At 45.9% G+C, this 18154-nt stretch overlaps 1 protein-coding gene across 1 annotated transcript in view; it reads right to left on the bottom strand.

Annotated features, from left to right (window-relative positions):
• Positions 1-18154, bottom strand: part of LOC137532211 (B2 bradykinin receptor-like) — a 103913-nt gene that overhangs the window by 48960 nt on the left and 36799 nt on the right. Inside the window, exon 2 of the mRNA XM_068252459.1 lies at positions 3958-4046. The gene's annotated coding sequence lies outside the window, so the exon portion shown is untranslated. The remainder of the gene's footprint in view (positions 1-3957; positions 4047-18154) is intronic.

The following is an 18154-nucleotide window of genomic DNA, read 5'->3' as shown; positions in this document are numbered from 1 at the left end:
TAGTAAAGAGACCCTGTACTGACATATAGCAGAATGCAGTAAAGAGGCCCTGTAGTGACATATAGCAGAATGCAGTAAAGAGGCCCTGTAGTGACATATAGCAGAATGCAGTAAAGAGGCCCTGTACTGACATACTTTGGAATGCTCAGTAAACGAACATTCTGCAGAGATCCCCTGACAGGACTAAAGATGCAGCCACCAGTGATACATTTCAGAATGTAAGGTGGGGAGGTGAGGAAAACATTTACAAGGGGGCAGACACTGACTAAATCATTTATAAAGTAATATTGTAAAAAATAAGCAATGTTATTCATTACATTATTTTTCCCATGGACATTGTCGCTGGCTCATCTCAGCCATATTAATTACAAGACGTCAGTCTTCGTAGCAGAGGTTCATTATATCCATATATCCATACTTCCCTAATCCACTAATGTATCTTATGAAATCAGAAGAATGAATGATTAAACCACCATTTGTCATCACAACCATTAGTGATAAAATTTACATGACATCATCAGGGGAGTTCTTTGCAATAATTTTAAGGGTAAATTAGAGTATTCCTGGCAGAGCCTGTTTCATGATGAAGTTGCTCATATGGGGATATAGAGACCTCCAATAACAAAATGTGACACTTATTCAAAATAGGAACAGTACATATTATCCACAAATTACATGAGAGAGACTTATTGTCCTGAATTAGATCGGGCAAAAAGAAGGTCTGACTTGATTTAACAATTCATGTAGATAGTTGTTACTCGTCTAGTTACGGATATGATAGTCACATGACAAAAACAAAATAAACCCTTTTTTTTCTCTCTCTCTCTAACACCCCCCCCCCCCCCCCCCCCCCAGGGCTGGGCCGAGGCATAGGCTGTAGAGGCTCCAGCCTCAGGGCGCAGTGTAGGAGGGAGCGCAGAATTCATTCAGCTGTCATTCCTAATTGTGTATGAAGCAGAAAGAAATAAGAAAAGGGGATACATAGCAGTGACTGCAAGCCAGAGAACTAGATATTAAGGTGTTGGGGAGGTTGTGGGCCCTGTGGCCCTCTTAGTCTAATAGCAATCAGTGTGTGACGGCTGGGGTGGGAGGGATGGAGCGGCGCACTTTGGTGTCTCAGCCTTGGGTGCTGGAGGGCCTTGTCCCTGCTCTGCCTCCCCCCCCTCTTTTTTTTACCCCCCCCCCCCCCACCCCTTCCCTTTTTTTCCCTATTTTTCTTTTTGGATCTCACATATACTCCAAAATTCTCTTGCATAAAAATTAATGGTGCATATCTCTTCCTGTTACTGTTTGCATGGTTTACATGCAACTTGGATCTGCGCCAGTCCCAGTAAAAGCTGCCTGGAACCCACTAGAGCGATTTCTTCTCTGAACTATCTAGTGCCCAAAATATCCATGCATGTCTCTATAAAATAATTTCTCTCTCTGAGCTCCTCTGTGCTGCTCAGGTGTGCTGATTACCTGCAGCTCTGGGATTAGTAGCTCTCCTGGCACCTGTGTTGGTGCTGGAAAGATACTCTCTGGCCTTCTAGAGAAGGGATGTCTCAGAAGCTTAGCATTTAGAATGAGCTCTCAGTCACACAAACTACAATAACTGTGTATGAGAGCCCTGTGTTCCTGTCCAGTTATGCAGAGGCGAGAGCTACCAGCCAGGAAGATAGAAGCTTTCTGTTGTTGTTCACACACCTCCTGCAGGGGAGACTTACAATTTACAAGGGACTGTATAATAGCAGAGTAAAAATCCCTGAGATGGACATTTTGCAATAATATAGCATCTTCCGAATGCAGAGATCCACACGCCAGTTACAGCATGGAGCAGGTCTGGGAGACACCAAAAGGCACCTCCAGGGTGAGTAGCACAAATATAAGAGAACAATGCTGTGTAAAGTGACAGTTTCCTCGGATGTGATTGTCATTGGCAAATGAGTAACTGTATGACTGATCTGGTGAATGTATCGGATAGACTGTTTCCTGCACTTTCAGGTAAACCTGTTGCAGAAGATGTGAAATGATCAACAATTGTTAATTGTTAAGGTGGCCATATAGCTATCAATTTTGCGGCCCGATCGACCATCCGATTTGATTATTTTATTGAATCTAATGAAGATTGGTGCCACATCATGTCTGTCCAATCGATGGCTCGATCGCTTCCGGGCCAGAATCAGTCGAAACATTTTAATCGGACATGTTGGAGAATCTCGGCCGCACGCAGGTGCAGGGCGATAATGGTAAGTGATTTGTTTTTAAAGTGATCTTACAGTTTTCTTGTGCATTATATTGAGGCTTAATTGCCTCCAAAAGGCAGCAAGACCCGTGTTTGGGAAAAAAATCGTCTTGCTGTGAACTAGCTCATGGATAGACCTTAGCCAAGCGCTTTTTGAAACTCTAGCGCTTTTGAAAGAAAATCTGGAGATGTCAACATGGAACTGAGAGGGGCTGTTTGTTTTTCTCATCTGTTCATCGTTCTTATTCCCGCATTTATCTTGCAATAACAGATAAATTCTTATTACAAGAAACGGTACTATTCTGATAGCCGGGCGCAACCACTAGGTGGCGATAAAACTTCAGCGTTGAACAGTGCTTGGGGAGGTTGGGGCACAACTGAGATAAGTAATGTAGAATGTAATCTCCCTCTGCCTGCAATATCCCAGCGACATTAAAGAGAATCTGTATTGTTAAAATCGCACAAAAGTAAACATACCAGTGCGTTAGGGGACATCTCCTATTACTCTCTGACACAATTTCGCCGCTCCTCGCCGCATTAAAAGTGGTTAAAAACAGTTTTCAAAAGTTTGTTTATAAACAAACAAAATGGCCACCAAAACAGGAAGTAGGTTGATGTACAGTATGTCCACACATAGAAAATACATCCATACACAAGCAGGCTGTATACAGCCTTCCTTTTGAATCTCAAGAGATCATTTGTGTGTTTCTTTCCCTCTGCAGCTATCTTCCACTGAAGTGTCAGGCTGTTTCTTCCTGCAGAGTGCAGACAGCTCTGCCCGTATGTAATTCCTCAGTATGTGAAAGCGGCAGCCCAGCCAGCTCAGAGGACAATTTATCCAGCTTGTAAAAGATAAGACAGCAGAGAGAAGCTGCCCTAATCTAAATAACACACAGGCAGTGTGCATAGAGGGGCCAGGAGGGGGGAGATGCATCACAGAACCACAACACTGAAGAACTTGGCAGCCTTCCAGACACAGGGTGACAAGTCCGACAGGGAAAAGATAAGCTGATTTATTACAGAGATGGTGATAGTAGAAAGTGCTGCAGTAAGCCAGAGCACATTAGGATAGGTTTTGGAACTTGTAGAATGGTAGGAAACAGGATGACATTTTTGTTATGGAGTCTCTTTAATTACTATTCCCCCTCCAGGCCGCCATGGATAGTAGGAAAAGATGTAACTCTGCTGCCAGCGATCACTGGCGAGGGAGATTACGTTCTACATTACTTAGCTCAGTTGCGCCCGGCTAACGGAGTTTTATCGCCACCTAGTGGTTGCGCCCGGCTAACGGAATAGAACCCAAGAAACTCTAGCGCTTTTGAAAGCGCTGAGAATCGCTCTTGGTGTGCACCAGCCCTGAATTGCACTTCCTATTACTACTTATAAAGCTACGCAGTGTTGCGGTGTAACGGCCGCATGGTAACACAGCTTTCAGCACTGCAATGCAAGGCCTATGCCATGTACAATGTGCAATGCATGCAACGCACTACCGCAACACCTGCGCATTAACATTGAAGCATACTTTTCATTGTCTGCAACGCACAGAAAACGCCTGGCGCCACTTTCCCACTCCATTGCGTGCATACAAGGGAATACAATGACCACTGTGACAGCAGCCTAAACCCTTCATTCCTGGATCTGATTATTCCCGTACAAAGTTCTGGTTCTTCCCCTTTTCATCCTGGTCCCTGTAGACTGAAACACTGAAGACAAAACAGAAATCATCTGCTCACCTCTTGGGCTATTTCTAATAAATCCTTCTCTCCTCTGGTAACTGCTGCGGGGTGAGGATTCTGCACAACTGGCCAATCAGTACTTCTGCCTGGAAAACAAAAAGAAATCCCCATTAATAGAGATAACAGATGAGATAATTTTCTGGGCTTGTTGCAAATCGCAAGTCATGTGAGACTGAGCCAAAGTCAGCTGCAGTTACTGATATTTCCAGGGTGGGGGGGAAGGGTTTGGGGTGGGGCTAGGCACTGATAGAGGGAGGGTTCAAAGGGAACCTGAACCGCGTGAAATTATTTAAAATAAACACATGTGTAGCTGCAAATAAATACAGTATTACATTCTTACCTCCCCGGCAGTTCCACTCAGAAGCTCAACATTTTCCTCTAACAGGGCCGGCGCTACCATTAAGGCAAAGGAGGCAGCTGCCCCAGGGCCCCAGAGCTTGTAGGGGCCACCAGTGGCTACAAGAGGAAAAAAAAATTCAAATCGGCCTTATAGTTTTTGAGAAAATCGATTTTAAAGTTTCAAAGGAAAAAAAAACACATTTAAAAACCTGCCGACTTTAATGGTTAATAGCAAATCCACCTTAAATGCTAGAAACCCTAAATTTGCAGGATATGTTAAGGAGATCATTAGGAATAAGAGGAAAAAACAATTTTTCAAAAAGACCTTATAGTTTTTGAGAAAATCGATTTTAAAGTTTAGAAGGAAAAAAGTATAGTTTTAAATGCGGTAAATGTAACTTTTAGTAGCAAACCTAACGGTAGTGTAATTTTACATGCATCAAAAGAAAGAGCAATAAATTTCCTGACGTGGTTTCAAGGGGGTCTATACGCAGCCGCAGCGCTTTGGCCAGGGATCGCTATACAGCCGCAATATGGCTGTATGAAGATCCCTGGCATTTTTTCCTATTTTCCCAATTTTTTTATGTTTAGAGTGTGGGAATTTTTTTTTTTTTAAATGATGTGGGGTCCCCCCTCCTGAAACTTTTTAACCCCTTGTCCCCCATGCAGGCTGGAATAGCCAGAATGTGGAGCTCCGACCGATTGGGACTTCCCACTCTGACTATACCAGCTGCAAAAAAGGTCCCCTAATGCCAATTTTTGTTCCGGGGTATATGTTGGGGGGGCCCCCCAGGTTTATTTTGCCCTGGGGCCCCATTGTTGCTTAAACCGGCCCTGTCCTCTAACAACGATTCCTTCCAGTTCTGACAATATTTTGTACCATTAATGAGCACCTAAAGGACAACTGAAGCAAGAGGTATAAGGAGGCTGCCATATTTATTTCCTCTTAATCAATACCAGTTGCCTGGCTGCCGTGCTGGTCCTCTGCCTCTAATACTATTAGCCATAATCCCTGAACAAGCATGCAGCAGATCAGGTGTTTCTGACATTATTGTCAGATCTGACAAGATTGGCTGCATGCTTGTTTCTGATGTGAATCAGACACTACTGCATCCAAATAGACCAGCAGGGCTGCCAGGCAACTGGTATTGTTTAAAAGCAAATAAATATGGCAGCCTCCATATCCTGTCACCTCAGTTGTCCTTTAAGAAAACAGCTTTTACAACAAACAAACAAGTGTTTTGAAATTAATTAGTAGGTTCAGTCAGCCAGGTTGCACTTCATATACTCCGATCCCAGCATGGCCACACCTTGCCACAGTAGCAGACCGCTAACCTGTCTGATCTATAGGCAATATCACTTGTCTGGTTTGCTGCCACAAGACACAGTCGCCAACATAATGCAATCTCTTTGAGATTTTACATTTCCCTTTTGGTTTTTTTTTACTAGATGCTAGGAGTAACGCAGTGTGCAGGCAAAAAATCGGTTCACAATCGGATCACAAACCTTCACATGGAATATAAAACAGCTCTCATAGTGATTAGCTAGAGGTGCCCCCCCCCCTTCCCCCCCCCAAAAAAAATGTGTTGTGTCAATGGGTCACATGTTGAGACACCGCTGGACTGGAGACTGGTGAGGTGAGGAAGATGCGCCACTGGACTGCGGAGAGGTGAGTTATCCTTTCTTATCACTCGCCAGTTCATGGTGCTTCCATGGGTCATGAGTCCCGCACATGGCCCAGGGGCTGCCAAACTTCCCAACAAGGCCAGACGCAGTTGCCTTAGTTTGGGTAATCCAACGCTGTTGACTGTGTGGCACATGCTGTTCTTTGATAGCTGAGTGCAGAAGATGAGACTAGGTTTGCTACAGTGTGTGTTGTCTGCTACATTGATTGTATGTAGCAGGCTGCTATATTCCTGACTGCAAAACTCTCTGTTTAAGTGCTGGTCCACACGGGTGTTAAATATGGCATCCGTTCGTTCAAGTGCTGTCTGTTCAAATGAATGGAAGCCCTTTTAAACGTTGGTATCGGATTTTCCCATCGTTCAGTAGAAAAGCATTTGAAATCTAAACCAACCACTTATTCAGATGTCTTAATCATCCCTGAACTGGATATGACATTATCAGGTAAGATGGCTGCATTCTGTACTAGTTGGCTAGTTGAGAGACATACACCAATCCCATTACTTTGGGTCCGAAGCTAAGGCAGTCAGGCTAGCTATATAGGCAATAAGGAGTGGGGAGGCAGATGTTATGCTGGGAGTACAGCAATGTGTACGTACGTATGTATAGAATGTTCAGTAAATACCGTGATAGTCTCCAGATGTTACAGTTGAAAGATGAGCTAAATATTCGCGTTGACAGTGAGCGTGTCGAAGAATGCTACTGAAGGACCCTATATAGAGCGGGAAGATCAGAAGACTGTATAGGTCCTTCATCTCTCTATTGATTGAGAATACGCAGCTATGACACTCTACATGCTGAGACCTTATCTTGGATTGGCTCGCACTCAATGAAAGGACAGCTTGAAAGAGACCAGCAGCCATCAGCCAGATGAATCCGAGAAGTGGCTGTTTACATTAGATATACAGCGGAGGTGGCAATGGAAGATGTCACGCTTCATCTCTATAGGTCAGTAAACTGGGACAGATTGAACGGTCTAGCCAAGAAATCTATTAAGCCAATTTCCTGTTGGCTTTATCTGTTACAGGGAGGTCTTTGCTTAATGGAGACGAGACATTTTAATACACAGATTCAGGAAATGTTCCTGAGGACTCTCTTTCTCCTCAGCATTTACTGAGCAGGTGTCCTCTGCCAATGACTGCTGCTGCCTCAGCTGGCGGAGTGGGAGGAGCCATGACGGGCAGTAGAGGACCTGGACGCCATGTTTCAAGTGGTACGCGGCCAGGGCCGGGCCGAGGCATAGGCTGGAGAGGCTCCAGCCTCAGGGCGCAGTGTAGGAGGGGGCGCACAATTCATTCAGCTGTCATTCCTAATTGTGTTTGAAGCAGAAAGAAATAAGAAAAGGGGATACATAGCAGTGACTGCAAGCCAGATAACTAGATATTAAGGTGTTGGGGAGGTTGGGGCCCTGTGGCGCCTCTTAGTCTAATAGCAATCAGTGTGTGATGGCTGGGGTGGGAGGGATGGAGGGACGCACTTTGGTGTCTCAGCCTTGGCTGCTGGAGGACCTTGTCCCTGCTCTGGGTACGCCTTCCCATTCTGGGCTAGGTATGGGCATAGGCCAGGCATGTCCAAAGCCCGGCCCGGAGGCAAAATGCGGCCCACTGAGACATTTCTGGTGGCCTCCAAAGCTCTCTACAGTTATTCATTCCATAGGGCCCACAGGCTGCGGTGCCGGATGCAGGGGCCACCTTATGTCACTGCTCTGCCTCCTCCTTTGTTCGCCTGTCGGTTATCAGCCACCACTGTAGCAGCCACTGACTAGCAGCCGCCACTGTGCCAGCAGCACTATCCCTGCATAGTGAAAGGGACGACATGCTAGCTGCACACAGTATACGTGTCATTTCCTGTGCAAATGTTTTATTTGACAAAAATGTCAGAGGCATAGTGTACATAAAAAATAGTTTAAAGTACAGTGACCAGATTTTTCTCGGCTCAACCTGGGAGGGGACGGGGGGTGCTTAGCCAAAAAATGGGCGTGTCCATGACCGCAGTGGGAAAATGGGCGTTTCCATGACATGGTGTGGGTAGAGTGAACTGATGTAATTCCGAGGCAGTGGGCCAGAGTTTCCTCCCAAAACACAGATAGGAAAAGTGACCCTAAAGGTAATTAGGCAATGTTCCCCAAACACACAAGAAAGCAGCGTTCCCACAATGATGTAGTGAAATGGGAGATTTGCATCATGGATGTCAGTCCATGACATGACTGTGTACTATGTAAAATGCTGCAGAAGATGCAAGTGCTACATAAATTAAATACATAATAATAATAATATGGCGGGACATTAGACTTTGACAATGGTCAAGATTAGATTGTGAGCTCCACCAAGGACATGACTGCATTCTCTGTAAAGTGCTGCCTTAGATACCAGTACTATATAAATATATAATAATGTCGTAGGACATTAGACTATGACTATGAGGGGGATTAGATTGTGCGTGAAATTTGCAGAAGCTGCTGATGCTACAGTATTAGCATACCATTTAACAATCATGAGCTCCTAAAATGCCAAATGCTGCAACAATAACCCCAAAGTAGCAGGGGCATAGCAATAGGGGGTGCAGAGGTAGCGACCGCACCGGGGCCCTTGGGCCAGAGGGGCGCCGAAGGGTCCACCCTCTATCACAGTATTAGCTCTCTATTGGTCCTGTGCTGGTAATAATCACTTCTATATATACTTTGAATAGTAGTAATCCTTAACACACTGTTCCCAATCCCCTTCTTGCACCTCTGACACTGTGGTTGTCCTTGGCAAGTTTTGGTGCGCTGTATCAATTGCTATGTATAAAGTTCTTGGGGGGGCCCCATGTAAAACCTGCACCAGGACCCACAGCTCCTTAGCTACGCCACTGCAAAGTAGCAAATGCAGTCTCTATGACCATCAAATAATAACTGCAGCAACAGTTACCTCCGACACATGAATTGCAATAACTGTCACCTCCAACAAATAAAATGCAACTACCGTTACCTCTGACACATGAAATGCAGCAGAAAACAATTACTCCAACTCCGCAAACTGTAAATGAGGCAAACATTACCTCAGCGGCCACAGAGTCCCACAGCTGGGACATCCCGTGGCCAAAAGTGGGACATAACCTGGGACACATTGCAGGCTGGGACAGGGGACCCTTAACCTGGGACGTGTCCCAGGTAAAATGGGACGTCTGGTCAGTAGAGATGGGCCGAACCTCCGATTTAAGGTTCGCGAACCCTGTTTGCGAACTTCCGCGAAAGGTTCGGTTCGCGAAAAAGTTTGCGAACCGCAATAGACTTCAATGGGGAGGCGAACTTTGAAAGTTTAAAAAAATTCTATCAACTGGAAAAATGATAGAAAACATGTTTCAAAAGCTCTAATACCTGGAGCCACACCTAATTGAGTGAAATACACATCACTGCTGGAGGACCTGCCCACCCTCCCTCCTGCAAGCAAGGTCCTTTATACCATTTGCCTACCTACACTAATTAGTTATGGGACAGCTGCTATACACACTCTGCTAGGGAGATTTTAATTGCCCTCCTCCCACCTCCCTCCTCCCTCCTCCCACCTCCCATTAGGTTGCTTAAAGGAGAACTGTAGTGAGAGGTATATGGAGGCTGCCATATTGATTTCCTTTTAAGCTATACCAGTTTCCTGGCAGCCCTGCTTATCTATTTGCCTGCAGTAGTGTGAATCACACCAGAAACAAGCATGCAGCTAATCTTGTCAGATCTTACAAAAATGTCAAACACCAGATCTGCTGCATGCTTGTTCAGGGTCTAGGGCTAAAAGTATTGGAGGCAGAGGATCTGCAGGATAGCCAGGTAACTGGTATTGCTTAAAGGAAATCAATATGGTAGCCTCCATATACCTTTCACTACAGTTCTCCTCAGCCCCGTTTCTTGCCCCGTGCGGAGCGTGCCGCGGCCCGGGGCGCTGTTGGGAGGGGGGCGCTATAATGGAGGGGGGAGCCGGAGCCGCGGGGAGGGCAGCCCGACCTCTCCCTCCCTCTCCTCTCCCGGGCGCCCTCCGTGCTCCCCCCTCAGATGCAGAGTTCGTGAGCAGCAGGGAAGCGCTGTTTACAACTCACCGGCTGCCTGGCTCCAAGCGCTGCTCTCTCGCCGCTGGTCTCCTCTCTCTGTCTGTATACATACTGATACACGCTGCTTCCGGCTACAGGAAGCAGCGTGTATCAGTACGTATACAGAGAGAGAGAGGAGACCAGCGGCGAGAGAGCAGCGCTTGGAGCCAGGCAGCCGGTGAGTTGTAAACAGCGCTTCCCTGCTGCTCACGAACTCTGCATCTGAGGGGGGAGCACGGAGGGCGCCCGGGAGAGGAGCGGGAGAGAGAGGTCGGGCTGCCCTCCCTGCGGCTCCCCCCTCCATTATTGGGGGCATCTACCTATCTAACCTATTCTGGGGGCACCTACCTAATCTAACCTACGCTGGGGGGCACCTACCTATCTAACCTACACTGGGAGGCAGCTACCTATCTAACCTATACTGGGGGCAGCTACCTAATATAACCTACGCTGGGGGGCAGCTACCTATCTAACCTATACTGGGGGCAGCTACCTAATCTAACCTACGCTGGGGGGCAGCTACCTATCTAACCTACACTGGGGGGCACCTACCTAATCTAACCTACGCTGGGGGGCAGCTACCTATCTAACCTACACTGGGGGGCAGCTACCTATCTAACCTACACTGGGGGGCAGCTACCTAATATAACCAACACTGGGGGGGGCAGCTACCTATCTAACCTACACTGGGGGGCAGCTACCTAATCTAACCTATACTGGGGGGCAGCTACCTATCTAACCTATACTGGGGGGCACCTACCTAACCTATACTGGGGGGCACCTACCTAACCTATACTGGGGGGGCAGCTACCTTATCTAACCTATACTGGGGGGCAGCTACCTAATCTAACCTATTCTGGGGGGCACCTGTCTAATCTAGCCTATACTAGGGGGCACCTACCTAATCTAACCTATACTGAGAGGCACCTACCTATCTAACCTAGGGGGGGGGGGGGGCGCGCAATTTTTACACCCTCGCCCTGGGTGCATTTTAGCCTAGAAACTGCACTGGTTCTCCTTTAAAGGGAACCTTAACTGAGAGTGATATGGATGTTTCCTGTAAACAATACCAGTTGCCTGGCAGTCCAGCTGATCTTTGTGACTGCAATAGTGGCTGAATGACACCCTGAAACAAGCATGCAGCTAATCCAGTCTGACTTCAGTCAGAGCACCTGATCTGCATGCTTGTTCAGGGGATGTGGCTAAAAGTATTAGAGACACAGGATCAGCAGGCGATTCAGGCAACTGGTATTATTTTAAAAGGAAAAATCCATATCCTTCTCCGTTTAGGTTCCCTTTAAGGATTTGTAGCATAAAAGCCAACTCACATTGGCTGGGATTTGAACCTGGGTCTCACTGTACGGTGGACAAGCACACTAACCACTATACCAACTGAAGCTGGCCTGAAATTGCTGGCCTAAAATTTACTATTTATGCTCAATACAAGAGAAAAAGTAGACAAGACAAATAACATTTATATCACACTTTTCTCCTGGCGGACTCAAAGGACCAGAGCTGCAGCCACTAGGGCATGCTCTATAGGCAGTAGCAGTGTTAGGAAGACTTGCCTAAGGTCTCCTACTGAATAGGTGCTGGCTTACTGAACAGACAGAGCTGAGATTTGAACTCTGGTCTCCTTTGTCAGAGCCGAGGCAGCGCCCTTATCCATTACACCATGCAGCCACTGCTTACAGATATTTAGCCAGACATGGCCTTCTCTTTTGTGTTATTTGTCTTGTCTACTTTTTCTCTTGTATTGAGCATAAATAGTAAATTTTAGGCCAGCAATTTCAGGCCAGCTTCAGTTGGTATAGTGGTTAGTGTGCTTGTCCACCATACAATGAGACCCAGGTTCAAATCCCAGCCAATGTGAGTTGGAATGGGTAGAAGGGTAGGAGGGAGGTGGGAGGTGGGAGGAGGGAGGTGGGAGGAGGCAGGAGGCCAATTAAAATCTCCCTAGCAGAGTGTGTAGCAGCTGTCCCATAACTAATTAGTGTAGGCAGACAACTGAGTCAAATGGTATAAAGGACCTAGCTTGAAGGGAGGGTGTTTGACAATAACATGTCTGCTGACAGTGAAATGGAGGGTAAAGATTTTGCTCAATACAGCATTATGGGGCGAATCGAACTTCCGCAAAAGTTCGCCTGGTGCAGGCGAATGCGAACCCCCAAAGTTCGCCTGGAACCGTTCGGCCCATCTCTACTGGTCAGTGTATTTAAAGGGAACCGTAATTGAAAAAAAAAAGGAGTTTAACTTACTTGGGGCTTCTACCGCCCCCTACAGACATCCCGTGTCAGGAGAAACGCATCCTCCAGTCCCCTGCCGTGGCTAAGCTTCATTTTCACCGACTGATCAGTCAGCGGGCTACTGCTCCCTAAATGAGCATGAGCAAGGACGCACGCAGCCAGGACCGTGCATGCAATAAATTAACAAAAGGAACCTCGGCCACGGTGGGGGATTGGAGGATTTTTTTGTCCCGGCATGGGACAGGACGTCTGCAGGTGTCGGTAGAAGCCCCAGGTAAGTTAAACTCCCTTTTTTTTTGTTTTCCTATTAACAGTGACATGAGACAGACATGTATAGATACAGTGTCAAGCATACAAATAACTATGCTTTGTTCATTTTTCTGCCTAAAAGAGAGTTAACATTCAGGCATCTAAGTGACAGTTTCTCTCTTTAGTCGGGACTCAGTCGGTCTATAGAGGAACCACTCACTGATAAGGAATTACAGCCATAAAAGTCTTCCCTGTCAGAGAACAGCTTCTGAGGGCAGAGGAGAGAAGTTGATAGTTGGCTCTGGGATGCTCAGGGCCGGGTCACTGTTGAGCAGACGCAGAATGGAAATGGTAAGCACATCCGCAAGGCCGTTTTGCATCCGTATGCAACAAAACGCCCATCCGTTCTGCACCCACACCCCGTCCGTTTCGCAGCTGCATGTACGCTCCTGAGTCGGTCACGTCAGCCCGTACGCATCACCGCTCACCTGTCCCACCGACACTTCCTGGTCTCTTCTAAACAGCCCGGAGGCCGTCAGATGCATGCAGCTCTCCATAGGCTGCAATAGGCCAATGCTCCCCAGCAACAGGGAGAATTTTCATTGGTCCGCCATGAACCAGTGAGAATTCCCACTTTATACTGAGTATTCCCACTGTTTTTTTGCAGCCCAGTAGAGATCCCCCAGGCACCGGGCTGTTTAGAAGGGACCGAGTGGCAGGACACGTTAGAATCACGTCACGGGGGCGATCTAAACGGCCAACGCAGATGAGAACGGGCAGTGTTCATTCTCAGAGGCTTTCATTGGATACATTTTTCTGTTCGGTTCCAGGAAAATGTTCCAAGTTGGCTCTCTGCATTCTGTCTCGCGATCCGCAACACATAGATCTGAGTAGGATCTGCGTTTTTTATCAAGTGGAAGCCGATTCTATTTTTAACAAAATGGGTACTTTTTTTTAACCACTTCAGGACCAAACGAAATTTTACATATCAAAGCCAATAACTTTATTACTACTCACCACACCTAAATGATCTATATATTATTTTATCAGGACATATTAGGTTTTTTAGTGTGTGATAATTCTGTTAAGTAATTACCTTATTTTAATGCATTTTAAAGGGAAAAGAAGGGGAAATAAACACAAAAACACGATTTCTCCATTTACATTCATTATAGCTTTACAATAAACAGTGCTAACTAGAAGTTAAACCACACATTTTATTTGCTCATCCATCCTGGTTATTACAACAGTTAGATTATGTTCCTAGCACAATGTATGGTGACAATATTGTATTTGGAAATAAAGGTGTCTTTTTTTTCTGTTTGTTGTTTTTCCCTCTCTCATTGTACACTATTGATGATTAGAAGACCTTATTTGCAAATATAATAGTAAAGTATACCCTCATGGCATACATATTTAAAAAGCCAGGTTCCTAAGGTAACAATATATGTTGTTTTTTCATATCCTGTCACGTTGTTTTATTTTGGTACAGAATATGCAAAAATGTAATTGCGTTTGATTCAGTTTGTGACTAAAAAGAATACACAAGACATGGGCCTCAACCCTAAAACTTTCTAAACTCTATTATACAACTTATCACGGTTAAAATGTTACTACATATGTCTCTTGTAAATTTGCTAAAACTTTTCCAAATTTGATCATAATTTTGAAAATGACATTTTTTTATGTTGGATTGAGTTTGTATGTACCTATTTTTTATGTGATGTGTGTCCAAGCTTTAACCTGCTGAGCGGTCTGGACGAGCTCAGCTCGTCCAACACCGCCAGAGGCTGCCGCTCAGGCCCTGCTGGGCCGATTTTTGTCAAATAAAAAGCAGCACACGCAGCCGGCACTTTGCCAGCCGCGTGTGCTGCCTGATCGCCGCCGCTCTGCGGCGATCCGCCGCGAGCAGCGGCGAAAGAGGGTCCCCCCAGCCGCCTGAGCCCAGCGTAGCCGGAACAAAAAGTTCCGGCCAGCGCTAAGGGCTGGATCGGAGGCGGCTGACGTCAGGACGTCGGCTGACGTCGATGACGTCACTCCGCTCGTCGCTATGGCGACGATATAAGCAAAACAAGGAAGGCCGCTCATTGCGGCCTTCCTTGTTTATTCTGGGCGCCGGAGGCGATCGGAAGATCGCCTCCGGAGCGCCCTCTAGTGGGCTTTCATGCAGCCAACTTTCAGTTGGCTGCATGAAATAGTTTTTTTTTTATTTAAAAAAAACCCTCCCGCAGCCACCCTGGCGATTTAATCAGAACGCCAGGGTGGTTAAGAACCGCCAAAATGTATTCTACAACTCGTCCCGGATAAAATTATATCACATGTGCCTTATTTAGTAACACACTGGTGGTGCACTCTCCACAAATACACTGGATGTTTATAAACGTCCAGTGGTCAATTGGTCAATTGGTTAAGCAAGTGTGAATCATCTAAGACTGTGTGGAACACTGAATTATTCATATTATTCATATGAGACAATATAACAGGAAGCTATATATATATATATATATATATATATATATATATATATTTATATATATATATTTATATATATATATATATATATAGTACTGTGGTGTTGTAAAACAAAACAGTCATTTTTGAGAGTAGGAGGATAGATACAATTGCTTATCACATCAGTTTAGTTTCACATCAAGTTTCCTTTTCCTCCTCTTCTTTTTTTAGTGGCTTAAACAAAGATCTATCGTCATTCCAAAAACAAATTCTAGTGGAGATGATAAATGACCAGCAGGCATGTCCCCGGTGACTGTATGCTGAGGCATTTCCACCTTCTCTGGTGTAAGAGTGCGAGGGCGGGAATGTTATGTGTGACACAATGGCGTATAGTATTTGTGTATAATCAGTGGAAGTTGTGTATTGTGTGTCTGGCTCTACCGGCGATAGTGAAAGTGTCGGCTGTGATTCGCCTCCAGGTCACCAGACTCTTCTGTGTGTGGACCCCGTACAGAGGAGGGAATCTGGGGGGGGGGGGGGGGGCAATGTTTGGGAATATCTATTGAAAGAGGGCTGCTAACACTGAACAGGCAGCACTGTGACTGCCCTGATTCTGGAAGACAATTTACTTATTCAGTTTCAGGGCAAAGTAGCTAAAAGTAGCGCAAGTAAATTTGGGCGTGGCTATACTGTCAATGTACACGTACTGGTTACACAATATTGTAGGTGCAACAATATAATTTAACAGTTATATATAACGTTACCATATTGCCGGCCATAATATTCACGGTTTCAGGCAGGTTACTGGAAGGTATAGATGAGGGGGGGATGATATTAGAGTTACAATTTAACTGTTATATAACATAACGGTCATATCTACCATTATGATATTGGCAGCAGCAACAATTCAATAGTTTCAGCGAATTAGTGTCAGGCACAGGTAGAGGGTAGGTTAGTGTTTGGCACAGGTAGGGGGTAGGTTAGTGTTAGGCACAGGTAGGGGGTAGGTTAGTGTTAGGCACAGGTAGGGGGTAGGTTAGTGTTAGGCACAGGTAGAGGGTAGGTTAGTGTTTGGCACAGGTAGGGGGTAGGTTAGTGTTAGGCACAGGTAGGGGGTAGGTTAGTGTTAGGCACAGGTAGGGGGTAGGTTAGTGTTAGGCACAGGTAGGGGGTAGGTTAGTGTTTGGCATAGCTAGCGGTAGGTTAGTGTTAGGCATAGGTAGGGGGTAGGTTAGTGCTAAGCATAGGTAGGGGGTAGTTTAGTGTTAGGCATAGGTAGGGGGTAGGTTAGTGTTAGGCATAGGTAGGGGGTAGGTTAGTGTTAGGCATAGGTAGGGGGTAGGTTAGTGTCAGGCATAGGTAGGGGTAGGTTAGTGTTAGGCATAGGTAGGGGGTAGTGTCAGGCATAGGTAGGGGTAGGTTAGTGTTAGGCATAGGTAGGGGGTAGTGTCAATTGGTAGGGGTAGGTTAGTGTTAGGCATAGGTAGGGGTAGGTTAGTGTTAGGCATAGGTAGGGGTAGGTTAGTGTTAGGCATAGGTAGGGGTAGGTTAGTGTTAGGCATAGGTAGGGGGTAGGTTAGTGTCAGGCATAGGTAGGGGTAGGTTAGTGTTAGGCATAGGTAGGGGGTAGTGTCAACTGGTAGGGGTAGGTTAGTGTTAGGCATAGGTAGGGGGTAGTGTCAATTGGTAGGGGTAGGTTAGTGTTAGGCATAGGTAGGGGGTACGTTAGTGCAAGGTAAAGGTAGGGGGTAGTGTCAGGTATAGGTTGGGTAATGAGATTTCCATGTAGTCCTCCACAAAAGGCCTTCATACAAGTCCTAAGTGGTAAGTTCTACTTATGTAATTTTTTTTTTTTAAAGGTGACATGTAATGCACTAAGTCAGGAATGTGGAACTCCAGTCCTCCAGGGCCGAGGTCCTCACACATTTTTGGCCCAGCTCAAACTAATTGATGGGACTGAATCAGGAAGGCTGCATGGATCATCAAATAGAACAAATTTCTCAGGTCATCCTAAACACTGGCATGGATGTGGCCCTCTAGGACTGGAGTTCCACGCCTGTTCATTAAGGTACAGAGGTTGAGGTGACCCTATTGGAGGAGTCCTTCACCACCGGTAAGAGTCATGCTGACCTTGTATCGTATGACGGGTGGTGAGATATGGACTGTTTGAGGTGTTTGAAGCTGAGCTGTGAGGAGTCTGGGGAGTAATGCAGCCAGTCAGTGAAGGGCTCAGATTGCGCCTCCATTACTGCACATTTGTCAGCCTGGCTCAGTTCCACCATATGGTTCCATTTCCAGCTTATGGCATCCCTCATTAAAGCCATTATCACAATTTGCTGTGAATTATGGATGAGATAATGTATTCACCGGTGCCAATTATAAGCATGTCACAGGTCACCAAATGCATCTTTTCCAGGAAATCAGGACACGGCTAATGTATTCGGGTTCTCTTATTGAATTATGGAGCAATCTGCAAATTGTCCAATCAGAAGTCAGCTGTTACCGTCCTATACTGAGAAAAGGCGTTTTATTCCCATGGTATGGCTGAACGCTGATTCTTAATTATTCTTCTTGTATTAAAGGGGGAAAAGCAAAGTTATCAAAAAAGGGGTCATAGAAAATATAAGGATGTACTGTATATATTTGCATATCCTTATTGCTATTATGTCCTCAAGTATAGAGCACGGAGATAAAGGAGGTGTAAGGTCTGGCAACCTATTCACCCATGAATCAGCTCCAATGCCCCAATCTATCTCCGCCATCTTCGCCTTATGTGGCGCCTCCGCACTTGAATGGGAGGTGAGAGGCAACACCTACCCGACTTTGGTTACACCCAGACCTTTAGGGCGCAAGGTACTGGAGCTGAATGCAAGGTGGGTATAAATAGATCACCAACACCAAACAAATACTTAGGCAAGTCCAGAAACAGTCCAAGGTCATACACAGGTATCAGAGAATCGCAGTACAGTAGGGTCAGACAGAGGCAAGATCAAAGGATATCAGAGGTCAGTCCAGGCGGCAAACAGGCAGAACGGTAATCAGGCAGTAGGTCAGTCCAGGCAGCAAACAGGATAGGTTGATAAACAGGCAAGGAGCATAATCCAGGAATCCAACAGAAGAATAGTATCCAGCAAAGAAACACCACACCCAGCAGCTAGACTAGCTAA

The sequence above is a fragment of the Hyperolius riggenbachi genome, chromosome 9 (genome assembly GCF_040937935.1).
Source record: "Hyperolius riggenbachi isolate aHypRig1 chromosome 9, aHypRig1.pri, whole genome shotgun sequence".
NCBI classification, from domain to species: Eukaryota; Metazoa; Chordata; class Amphibia; order Anura; family Hyperoliidae; genus Hyperolius; species Hyperolius riggenbachi.
This window is presented reverse-complemented; position numbering and strand designations above follow the sequence as displayed.